The following is a 12,419-nucleotide window of genomic DNA, read 5'->3' on the forward strand; positions in this document are numbered from 1 at the left end:
TACTAGAAAAAAAGACCAAAACTCAAAAACTTAACTTTGACCACTGAACCATGAAAATGAGGTCAAGGTCAGATGACCCCTGCCCGCTAGACATGTACACCTTACAATCATTCCATACACCAAATATAGTAGACCTATGGCATACAGTATAAGAAATACAGACCAAAACACAAAAACTTAACTATAACCACTGAACCATGAAAATGAGGCCAAGGTCAGATGACACCTGCCAGTTGGACATGTACACCTTACAGTCCTTCCATACACCGAATATACTAGACCTATTGCTTATAGTATCTGAGATATGGACTTGACCACCAAAACTTAACCTTGTTCACTGATCCATGAAATGAGGTCGAGGTCAAGTAAAAACTGTCTGACGGGCATGAGGACCTTGCAAGGTACGCACATACCAAATATAGTTATCTTATTACTTATAATAAGAGAGAATCTAACATTACAAAAAATCTTAACTTTTTTTTCAAGTAGTCACTGAACCATGAAAATGAGGTCAAGGACATTGGACATGTGACTGACGGAAACTTCGTAACATGAGGCATCCATATACAAAGTATGAAGCATCCAGACCTTCCACCTTCTAAAATATAAAGCTTTTAAGAAGTTAGCTAACGCCGCCGCCGCCGCCGCCGCCGTAGCCGCCGCCGCCGCCGCCGCCGCCGGATCGCTATCCCTATGTCGAGCTTTCTGCGACAAAAGTCGCAGGCTCGACAAAAATTATATATATAGTATTCAGAAAATTAGTTTATACAGAATAACAAACAAACCGACCACAAAATTCTTCAAACAATTTATCAAAGAAAAGAAAAATAAAAACTGCTTCGCTGAGTGCAGCTGGATACGCCCCAAGAGGTCCAACCCTGAACAGTTGGGGCAAAAATGGACACAATATTCAAGCTTGATACAGGTCTGAATTTGGATTGTAATTAAATATTTGACATATTATAGGTTTCTGAATAAATGTAGTTAAAGAACTTGAAATTGGTTATATGAATTGAATTTATATTCAATTAAAAGATTTCTTGCTGTTGTGCAATACACTGTGCTGTTGCGCAATACTTAGTAAATCTGTTGTCAGACTATAAACAAATAAAGTTCAATTAATTCTCAATGTCATATTAGAAATTTATGAAAATGTAAAGGGAGCTTACATCAATGGATATAAACAATTCACCAAAGTTTCATGAGAATTGCTGACAGCATTTTAGAGTTATTGTTCGAAAACTGGGAAATCCCCCCTTTTTTAAGGAATAAAACCCCATAACTCAGAAATGATTTATGAAAAATTTATAAAATTCTAAGCGGAGCTTACATCAATAGATATAAACAATTCACCAAAGTTTCATAAGAACTGCTGAAGTTATTGTCTGAAAACTGGAAAATCCCCCCTTTTTTAATGAATAAAACCCCACAACTCAGAAATGATAAATGAAAAATTTATAAAATTCTAAATGGAGCTTACATCAATAGATATAAACAATTCACCAAAGATTCATAAGAACTGCTGAAAGCATTTTTGATTTTTTGTCTGAAAACTGGAAAATCCCCCTTTTTTTATGAATAAAACCCTGTAACTCGGAAACGTATAATCTAAAATATATAAAATCGAAAGGGAGCTCATGTCAATAGAAATAAACAATTCACCACAATTTCTTGCAAGTTGGTGAAAGCATTCTTGAGTTAATGTCCGAAAACTGGAAAATCCCCTTTTTTTTTAATGAATAAAACCCCATAACTCGGAAACGTAAAATCTAAAATTTATAAAAAACGAAAGGGAGCTCACGTCAATAGATATAAACAACTCACCAAAGTTTTATGTAAAATTGATTAAAGCGTTTTTGAGTTAATGTCCGACATGTTGACGGCGGACGGACAGACGGACGGACAATGGCATACCATAATATGTCCCGCAAATGGGCGTATAAAAAATCCAAATGAAATGTCATGTATCATAAATACAATGTCTTTTAAAAATCTTTTAAAAAATGAGTTATTTCCCTTTGTACAGAAATGGATTAATTCATCAAAAATTCAATTCTTCGGAATTGGCTGAACAACCAGAAAAGCTAAAATCGTGAAAATTAAACTTGACCTTCATTTAGTCACAGGAAACAACATATCTAAATTTGAAAAAAATTCTTCAAAGCATTTTCATGTAAATGAACGGACACTGTTTGGCAGCCACCCACCCGCCCGCCCGCTGTACATCCCCAAATCAATAACCGATTTTTACTTTGAAAATCCGGTTAAAAACCATTTTATTAATTAAGGACATATCTGAATCATTTTATGGAACATTTGAAGAGGGTTTTAGGAATAAATGTAAAAAAAAATTTTTTTTTAATTTTCAATAGAGATAAAAAAGGACAAAAATGATGGCAAAATGTTAGCCAGGTATAGGCAATTATGTATCCCTGGTACCCAGAGCTTCTTTTTCATTGTGATTTCCACTCCATGGGGTCATGGGAGAAATCAGTTCACTGGTACATAAAGGTAACATACATGTATGAGAAAGTTCCATAACGGCACAAATTCGTATAAGATGAGTACATTAGAAAATTCAATGGCTAAGGAGATTCTTAATATAGCAAATACACGTATCCTTATATTTGGAAATGATCTGTAAATATTCTTTTTAGACGGTACAATGTAAAAACAAACAACACAAAAGACAAAAGCATTACAATATAAACATGATTTATAAACAGTTGACACAGACATATGTCTTAACATTATGTTATTTTGATAGTACATGTATAATCATGACAATGCAAATGTTAAAATTAAAATGGCAATACTTTAACGTGTACACTATACAAAACATTTGAAGTCAATGAACCAGGCCAAATAACCTCCATGAAAATGAGAAATACTGATGCTGATACATGTACAACTGGATACCATAAGGGGTTCCTTTTAATCTGACCTCACACAAACTTCACCATGTAAACTATGTAAAAGTTTCAAAATCAATGAACCATGATGAGGGGGTGGGCCATATAATATTCCATGGTAATGAGACATACAAATGCAAATACAACTGCATACCATGCATACCAAATATTATTGACTTACCATTAGTGGTTCATCTTAAACTGAATTAATAACTTTAACATGTAAAGTAAACAAAAGTTTCAAAGACAATAAACCACAACTAAGAGGGCTAGGCCAAATAATCTCCATGGAAATGAGATGTGCCAATGCTATTACAACTGCATACCGATTTCATTTACATATACCTACCACTAGTGGTTCCCGTAAAACTTAACTAATCACAAACCAATTGACACAGTCAACGGAAACAGCACACCTAAATCTTGCTTTCTTGATTTCATGTAGGGGACAAAATATATTTATACAAAAAGATGATTGACATTTCACAATACAATGGTACGTACATGTACATAAGCATAACTCCAAATTGCAAGCTAAAAAGCATAGAAAATATTTTATGTCTAGCAAGCAAGAACCCAAATGAAGCAAAGCAAAGAAAGATCTGCTATAAACAGTACCTTTAAATAATATCTAACATTCTGCTTCACATGACAGACAATTTAAGTGGTGCAGTCATGACATAAAAAGGTAAATACTGTAAGTTCATTTACATGTGCATTTGTTATCTTGAATCCCTGATGACCATGATTCAAAATGGAAGATTAATTGAAAGTTGTTGTTAGTAATCATTACTGAAATAAATGCAATTGCATTTTTTTGTTTATGCAATTTTTTTTTGAAATAAATTAAAACATGACAAAAGTGTCCGAATTCACATAAGCCAATAAATATATTTGCTGCAAAGTACCAGGTAATTGGGCTATATTTGGATTTTGATGAAATTTGTACACATTTAGAACTTGTTGAACTGCATCTGAATATAGAAAAAATGATACATTTGTACATGAAGCATTTAAAATACTAGAGATATGATAAATTAAAATTTATGAAAAGGTCTATGAATCTATAAAATGAACATAAAAAGCAGCAAAATAATGTATTTTTTATGCCCCTAGGTGTAAAAAAAATTGGTAAAAATATGATTCACATTTTGGTTTTGCTCATTGTTGAAGGCTATATGGAGACCTACATGTACATGTATAGTTGCTTACACCCACATCATTTGGATTTTAATCGATAGTTGTCTCATTACCAATCATACATGTACCATACATGTATACATCTCCTAATCTTTATACATGTACATGTATTGTAGGAGTGATTTCTCCAATTAGGAGAATATTGACAATTTTAATCATGTTGAATAATATAAAATAGAGAGAAACTTAATAAACAACTAAAGAGATCAGCATCACAAGATCTACATTTAGTTTTCAAGAAAACATGAAAAAAATGCTAAAATTTGTCAAAAAGCATCCTTTATGTACATGTATAAGCAGTAACTCCTGTATGGATGAGCTTACCAATTATACATGTAGTCTAAATAGAAAGTATACATGGTACATGTAGGTACAAATCTAAATCTTGACAATCTTTTCTCTATCTTTATCATTTTAATTTGCATTTACACTTATGTTAAATTTTTAACCCATATTTTTTGCATGGCAGACATACATCCACTTTATTTGAACTTTGGTGGATAGTTGTCTCATTGGTAATAATACCACATCTCCTTATTTTTATATAAGGCCAAAAAAAAATGTATGTCTGTTTACGGTTACACGACCGACCCTACTTTTGAGCGCCGACCCTAAGTTATTTTATTTCCGTCGTAAAGTGAAAGGAAAGGCACTGAGCTCAATACACTGAAGGTTGAAAAACCCTGCATTTCATCAACTCGCGAAAACATGTTGAAAAAATAATAGAACTTACTCACAATAAAAAACAAAATTTGAATCCTCAAAACAAGGAGACCGTTTGCAAATATTATAGACAAGAAATGCCCTTTGGCATAAATTTTGTATGCATTTTCTGAGATTTCTTATTCAGACATATGAACATGATGAACCAACAATGATTGGCGGTCTAGTGGTTAAGACCGATGGCTACAGTGCTGAAGGTCCCGGGTTCAATCCTGACTCGAGGTGCTGTAAATTTCAGTACATTAGAAGGGTGATTTTCATTCTCCCACACACATCTCTGGTACCCATACAGGAGTTTAAACTAGAATGAGTACTTTAGGGGCCTTGATTGGTCGAAGTGGCCCCCCGACTTTGACCAGGAGATCAATCTTCAGATATCTCTTCGGTTTGTTTGTTCCCGCAGAGTTGTCCGGTGGTTCTCTCCAAGTACTTCGGCTTCCTCCACTATAATAACAGACTTCCTGGTGTCCTAAAACTCCTGTGGTGTTGGGTTGGGAATTTGTCCTTGGTGGTTGGTTGTACATATGTTAGTGACACATCTCCATTAATCCTGTTAGGGAGTGTTCATAGATACCACTGTACACTCACAGCTTTCGAGGGGAGCTCTGAATAACGGAGGTATCAACCCGAACATACATTGGCAACGAGGAAGGCATTTCTGCCAAACCATTATTATTACAATATTTTAGATTTATATGCTTTGAAGGTCAACAGACTTACAATATAGAAGTAGTTCACTGTATAAAAGATTCCCTGAGAATTCCAGTCCACCAGACAGATAGAGCACAAAATTTACGGGCATACATGTACATTTTTTGGAAAATTTTGTTCGAGAAATAACTAACCTGGAAATAAATGACTTTCATTATAGGCATAAAATTTGTCATCTAATAGTAAGAAAATATATCGTTTTGTTAATTTAGTTAACAAAGACTGTCTTCAAAGTTAAAAAAAAATCGGTCAGTAGGGGTTGTAATCAGTAAGATAAATATATCCACTGAGGTACAAGGTCGAAGAAAAAGTAGGTCAATGCAAGTGAATAAAAATCAGTATTTACCGCTGTGACACTACAGAATATAAAATTTAAGCAACTATACTACACATTGCTGACTTTATGACATTGAGTGAAAAAGGTTGTCTTTAGAATGCACCACAAAGTGTTTGTTTACACGTTCTCTGCTGTCACGTTCCAAATCATCGGAAGTCTTTCTGACGTATTTTGATACCACCATAAACCAAAGCGTATCTCTAAATGCAACGTTCCTTAAAATCATGAATATATTGAAATAAACTCGAAATGTTGCCACGCCCAATGTTTGTATAGTGACACTATACAAATCCTTGCCACGCCGAAGAAAATTACTACCCGAACTACAAAAACGGAGGCTTAATCTTTATATGAAATTTCAGGACCGAAGAATTCCAGTTTACCAGATAGATAGAGCACATTTTTTGGAAAATTTAGTTGAGAAATTCAGTTCCAAAATCTTGTTGCCTTTTAGGGAACGACCATTTAACTTCAAAAGGGGGAGGACTGGAGGGGTTGTGGTTTTTACCTAAAAAAATATCCCGATCCCCAATTTGATGAAAAAATATATTGTGGTCAAGCAGATGACAAAAAAAAGAATATTCTGAATCCAGATTTTCCCCATACCTTATAGTGTTAAATTTTGAAAAAAATAATTTGATTGATAGCGCCGAAAAACTACAAAAAAACATACCCCTCTTGAAGTTAAATGGTTTCTCCCTTATGGGCCCTGTAATTTGGGAAAGAAAAATATTCTATTCTAATTCTATATACAGACAGAGACATATAATACATTATGTATTATATGTCTCTGATACAGATAGGCAACTTCAACAGTGGTCAGCGAAATTCAAGTCAACGTTCGCGGCCCGCGTGACTTTCACACTTTCTCTGTTGCAGTCCATGGGCAGGATAAGACTTTAAAAAGGGATAGACCCCTAAATGATAAACTGAGTGTCCATAAATGACTGTAAACCTATTTGGTTTATCGTTAGGGGTCCAATCGGAAATAAACTACTAAGGAAAGGGGAGGATGTTCGTATTTTTTATCGACAGTATCTGGGTTTATCCGAGACAGTATAATAGTCCCAGTGTTTATCAACCAAAATTTGTATTGGGGCTGAGATCAAAAATGTATATCATTGACTTGAAAGATTATGATACTAATTAAGAGTCAAACAATTTTTTGGATGAAATTAATATTTGTCAGGAAGATGTGCTAAAGAAACTTAATAAATTAAAGACAGATAAATCTGCAGGACCTGATGGTCTACATCCGAAAGTTTTATATGAAGTAAGACATGCAATTTGTTATCCCTTGTTTAAAATTTTTGATAAGTCTATCAAAGAGGGTAAAGTTCCAGATGAATGGAAAAACGCCATAGTGTCACCAATATTTAAGAAAGGGAAGAAGCTGAGCCCTGGTAATTACAGACCTGTTAGTTTAACATCCGTAGTATGTAAGATCTGTGAATCCATTATTAGAGACAATATTATGAAGTATATTCTCATGAACAATCTTTTTACAAGTAGTCAATATGGCTTCCGACCAGGTAGATCATGTGTTACTCAACTCCTGGAGGTTTTGGATGAGTGGTCAGAATTAATTGATAATGGTTTTCCACTAGACTCAATTTACCTTGATTTTTCCAAGGCATTTGATACCGTGCCTCATCAGCGCTTATTTTTGAAACTTGAAAAACTTGGAATAAAGGGATGCATTTTGGATTGGATAAAAAGTTTTCTATCCAGGCGCAAGCAATGTATTCGTATAAATAATACAACTTCAGCATGGTCAGATGTTGTGAGTGGTGTACCTCAGGGGAGTGTTCTAGGACCAGTTCTTTTTTTAACATTTATAAATGACCTTCCTGATGTAGTAGAGGGCATAGTGAAAATGTTTGCCGATGATTGTAAAGTATATTCTAAAGTCTCGTCAGATAATGAGCGCTGTAAGTTACAGGAAAATTTGGACAGTTTATGTGAATGGTCAAATACGTGGAAATTGAAATTTAATGCTGCTAAATGTAAAGTATTACATATTAATCCTGACAATGATCAACAATATCGTTATACCATGTTGGATGATACAGAAAATTTTATTGCGTTATCTAAGGTGAATGAAGAAAAGGATCTTGGAGTAACTTTCGAGTCAAATTTAAAGTTTGAAAAACATAGTACTATTGTTAATAAAGCACAGAGAGTTTTATCTCTTATTCATCATTCCTTTGACTACATGGATCAGGATATGTTTCTTACTCTTTATAAGTCAATTGTTCGTCCACTGTTGGAATATGCTACATGTGTTTGGTCTCCGCACCTTAAAAAAGATATTCGTAAATTGGAATCTGTCCAAAGAAGGGCCACTAAACTCGTAAAGAATATATAAATCATTTAAGTTATGAAGATAGATTACGCTCATTGGGATTGCCAACCTTGGAATATCGTAGGGATAGAAATGATATGATACAAGTATATTAAGCGTTGCATGGTATAGATGATATAAACTGGATGAGCTTATTTACTTTAGCACCATCTAATAATACTAAGAGGTCACTCATTAAAACTCTTTAAGAAACAGTGTAAGACGACACATAGACTAAATACTTTTTCAATTAGAGTAGTGGATCAGTGGAATAACCTGTCAGATTTAACAGTGACGGCAAATACTTTGAATAATTTTAAGTCCGCGTTAAATGGCAAGAATTGGAACCCGTATAAATTTATATGTTCATGTTAATTGTTAAGCTGCGCACACCTAAATAAGTTCTATTTTTATAAGTATAATATATATAAATATATTATTATGCGATTATTATGAGAGGAGAAATTGCATTACGACAATCCAAGATGAGGGGTCAGTAGAAGCCTTTGGCTTCTTTTAAGGACCCGAAGATAAAGGTATAAACAATGCATGGCATCAGCTGGCCCTCTAAATCTGGGACTATATTATACTAAGTTCGTATAATAGTCCCAGTCTAAATTAATTTTCATATTTTTTTGTTATTTAATAATTTTTTTAAGAAACAGTCGCATCCATGTTTGATGGTAATTATGTCATCAACCGTACTTTTTTTTTTAAATAAAATGGATTACATGTTCATTATCTAATTCGGTAGGAATAGATCAATCTCAGTATTTTTCTTGATTTTTAACAAAATTTTCTATTTAAGTAACGATGGCAATCATCATGGTCTTGGTGTCATCTACGATAATTCTTATAAGGTTTCTTAAATATATATATTTAAGAATACATTTTCATCATGACAAATTTGGAAAAAAATGGTGCCTCGCATATTTTTATATTTTATTTTTATGATTTGTTAATTCCATTTTCTGAACAACATTTATATTCTCCTACTCTCAGATGGTGACTGCCATGTTAGTGGTGGTTATCATCGAGGCCAGAAATCAACATAGTAATACTACATTTATAAATATAAAGTAACGCAGACAGTCATGTTTGCTGTGAATGAGTTGTATAGTTGAAATTATCAAAAGTATTTTTTTTCAAAGGGGGTTCATGACGGATTTTTTAATTACTCCGAAATTGGCAGTGATTAGTCTTCAAATGATTCTATAGATTTTGTTGAATTGAGAGTTTTGCCAAATCTATTTTAAGTAAGAATACAGCTATTATATAAAGTGAATGTACTATCTGTGCTGCACAACATTGATTGATTGATTAATTAATTAATTGATTGATTGATTGATTGATTGATTGATTGATTGATTTTCAACGCCACTCTCAGCACTATTGCGCTATTTCGTTGCTGTCAGTTTTTATTGGGGGGGGGGGGGGGGGGGGGGTGCTGAAGTTCCCGGAGAGAACCACCGACCATCGATGGGAAAACTGACAATCCTAGTCAATTAAGATTCAGTCTATGATTTTGATTTTTTGATCTTTGGTGTTTTAACGCCACTTTTAAGCACCGCTTTTGGGCTATTTCGTGGCGGCCAGTTTTTATTGGTGAAGGAAGCCGGAGTGCCCGGAGAAAACCACCGACCTACGATAGGAAAAATGACAATCCTAGTCAATTAAGATTGGAGTCGAGTGCACCCGCACGAGCGGGGTTCGAACTCACAACCTCGGGCGAGTTTATTTATCTACTAGGGTAAGTAGTGGAGTAACTCGAGTGAAAATCAAACGCATAGAGTACGCACTCGAGTGACGTCATCGACTTACTCTCTTCAACCCACCACTCGACCACGATTCCTCGAGTTCCAAGATGGCGTCTGAAGAAGAAAACATGTAAGATGCAGTTGTTAAAATCTGCACAGTATGTTAATATCTTTGCAGATTATCGATTTTACTCGATAAAAAACAAATACGTGTGATGTGGCATATTTATTATTTTAACCTCATCATGCAAGAGAAATGTACGTACCTGATCACGTACTTAAATTATAAAAATTCGTAAGGGTTCCGCGGAACCCAGTGTCTCGCCTACTTTTGGTGTTAATCGCAGGCTCAACAAAATTGAGGAAAAAAATTAATAAAAATATTCCTCTCTATACTATCTTTTGATTGTAAGTAGCTTCTGTCCAAGTTTGGTAAAAATCTAGGATAATTTATGAATCTAATAAATGTTTTAAAAACTTAAACTGCAGAATGTATGTAATGTTGACTGGAAGAAAAACTAAGTCCATTTATAAGTAAAATATGGAAAAAATGGAACAAAATTTTATCAATATTTCCTTCTAGATACTAGCTTTTGATCATAAACAAGCTTCTGTCCAAGTGTGGTACAAATCCAGGATAGTTTAAGAAAGTTGTTAAAATTTTAAAAACTTTAACCACAGAATGAATGTAATGTTAACTGGCAGAAAAACTAAGTCCATTTATAAGTAAAATACAAAATTTACTTCTGGATACTATCTTATGATCATAAACAAGCTTCTTTCCAAGTTTGGTAGAAATCCAGGATAGTTTAAGAAAGTTATTAAAATTTCAAAAACTTTAACCACAGAGTGAATGTAATGTTTCCTGGCAGAAAAACTAAGTCCACTTATAAGTAAAATACGGAAAAAATGGAATTTTTTTTTTACAAAATTTACTTTTGAATATAATCTTATGATCATAAACAAGCTTCTGTCCAAGTTTGGTAGAAATCCAGGATAGTTTAAGAAAGTTATTAAAATTTCAAAAACTTTAACCACAGAGTGAATGTAATGTTTCCTGGCAGAAAAACTAAGTCCACTTATAAGTAAAATACGGAAAAAATGGAATTTTTTTTTTACAAAATTTACTTTTGAATATAATCTTATGATCATAAACAAGCTTCTGTCCAAGTTTGGTAGAAATCCAGGATAGTTTAAGAAAGTTATTAAAATTTCAAAAACTTTAACCACAGAGTGAATATTTGTGGACGCCGCCGACGACGACGACGACGCCGACGCCGACGGAATGTAGGATCACTATGTCTCGCTTTTTCGACAAAAGTCGAAGGTTCGACAAAAATGAGGCAAAAATTTCTGACGAGTTGCCAACAACTGAACCGATAGAAGATTTTCGAAATACTGCTATTGAAATATATGAGGCAAGCAGTCCGAAGAACTTTGTTTCGGCCTCTCTCCACAGTTTATTTGATAAAGAAATTAATATGTGCACTGTAGATTTAATTTGGTTAGACAATATAGATCTTCTTATTATGCATAGCTATAATTAGTCTGTAGTTAGACTGATAACTTACGTAACAGAGATTATCAAGTTAATGTAGCATTTACAACTGTCTTGATTACGTTAAAAAATGAAGCCTTGCATATGTAACAGCCAATATGTTCCGTCAGTTACTTTGTTCCGGCGGAACTTTTCAACTAGTTATTTCGTTCCGATGGAACTTTCCAACTAGTTGTTTTATTCCGAGTGCAGTCGAAAAGTTCTGGAAAAAAGTAGCTAGTTGAAAAGTCCCGGAACAATGTAGCAAACGGAATAAGTTGCATTATCATGCCAATTTAGTATTCATAGTACCATCAAGAGAGGGAAGAATACCCCCCTCCTCATGTGGGTACTTTTAAAAATATCAATTTCAGATTAATGTATAACAATAAATTAGAAATTATTCCGTTATGAAGGCAACATTCTGACCGAATTAAGTACCATAATAATGAAGAGGGGGGAGAATGAGGATCAGTATATAAGACACGTTTGTTCCCCTTTGAAAAGGTTCAAAGATAATATGTTGCACTTTTACTTTGCATCAATTCTCCAAATGGAACTTTGTGTCTGGTTGATAAGTTCCGTTAGAACTTTTGGGCTAGTTTGTTAGTTCCGGTTTTGACTTATTTGCCAAAGAGGAACTTTGTGGCTAGTTGATAAGTTCCTTTTGACTTTTGTAATCAGTATCTTGGTTTCCCTTTGAAATGTTCAAATATAATATGTTGCGCTTTTACTTTGCATCACTTCTCCAAATGGAACTTTGTGACTGGTTGATAAGTTCCGTTGGAACTTTTGGGCTAGTTTGTTAGTTCCGGTTTTGACTAGTTTAGCAAAAAGGAACTTTCTAACTAGTTGATATGTTCCGTTGGAACTTTTCGACTAGTCACTTTGTTCCGGT

The 12,419-nt window shown here is 34.0% G+C and overlaps 1 protein-coding gene across 2 annotated transcripts in view; it reads right to left on the reverse strand.

Annotated features, from left to right (window-relative positions):
* Positions 1-6,043, reverse strand: part of LOC127698455 (uncharacterized) — a 53,290-nt gene extending 47,247 nt beyond the window's left edge. Inside the window, exon 1 of one of the 2 annotated variants that reach the window (XM_052201908.1) lies at positions 6,005-6,043. The gene's annotated coding sequence lies outside the window, so the exon portion shown is untranslated. Of the gene's footprint in view, positions 1-5,892 lie in introns of both variants that reach the window. The other variant, XM_052201907.1, reaches the window with a different exon arrangement.
* Between the last annotated feature and the right edge of the window lie 6,376 nt (positions 6,044-12,419).

The sequence above is a fragment of the Mytilus californianus genome, unplaced genomic scaffold (assembly GCF_021869535.1).
Source record: "Mytilus californianus isolate M0D057914Y unplaced genomic scaffold, xbMytCali1.0.p SCAF_4, whole genome shotgun sequence".
Lineage (NCBI taxonomy): Eukaryota > Metazoa > Mollusca > Bivalvia > Mytilida > Mytilidae > Mytilus > Mytilus californianus.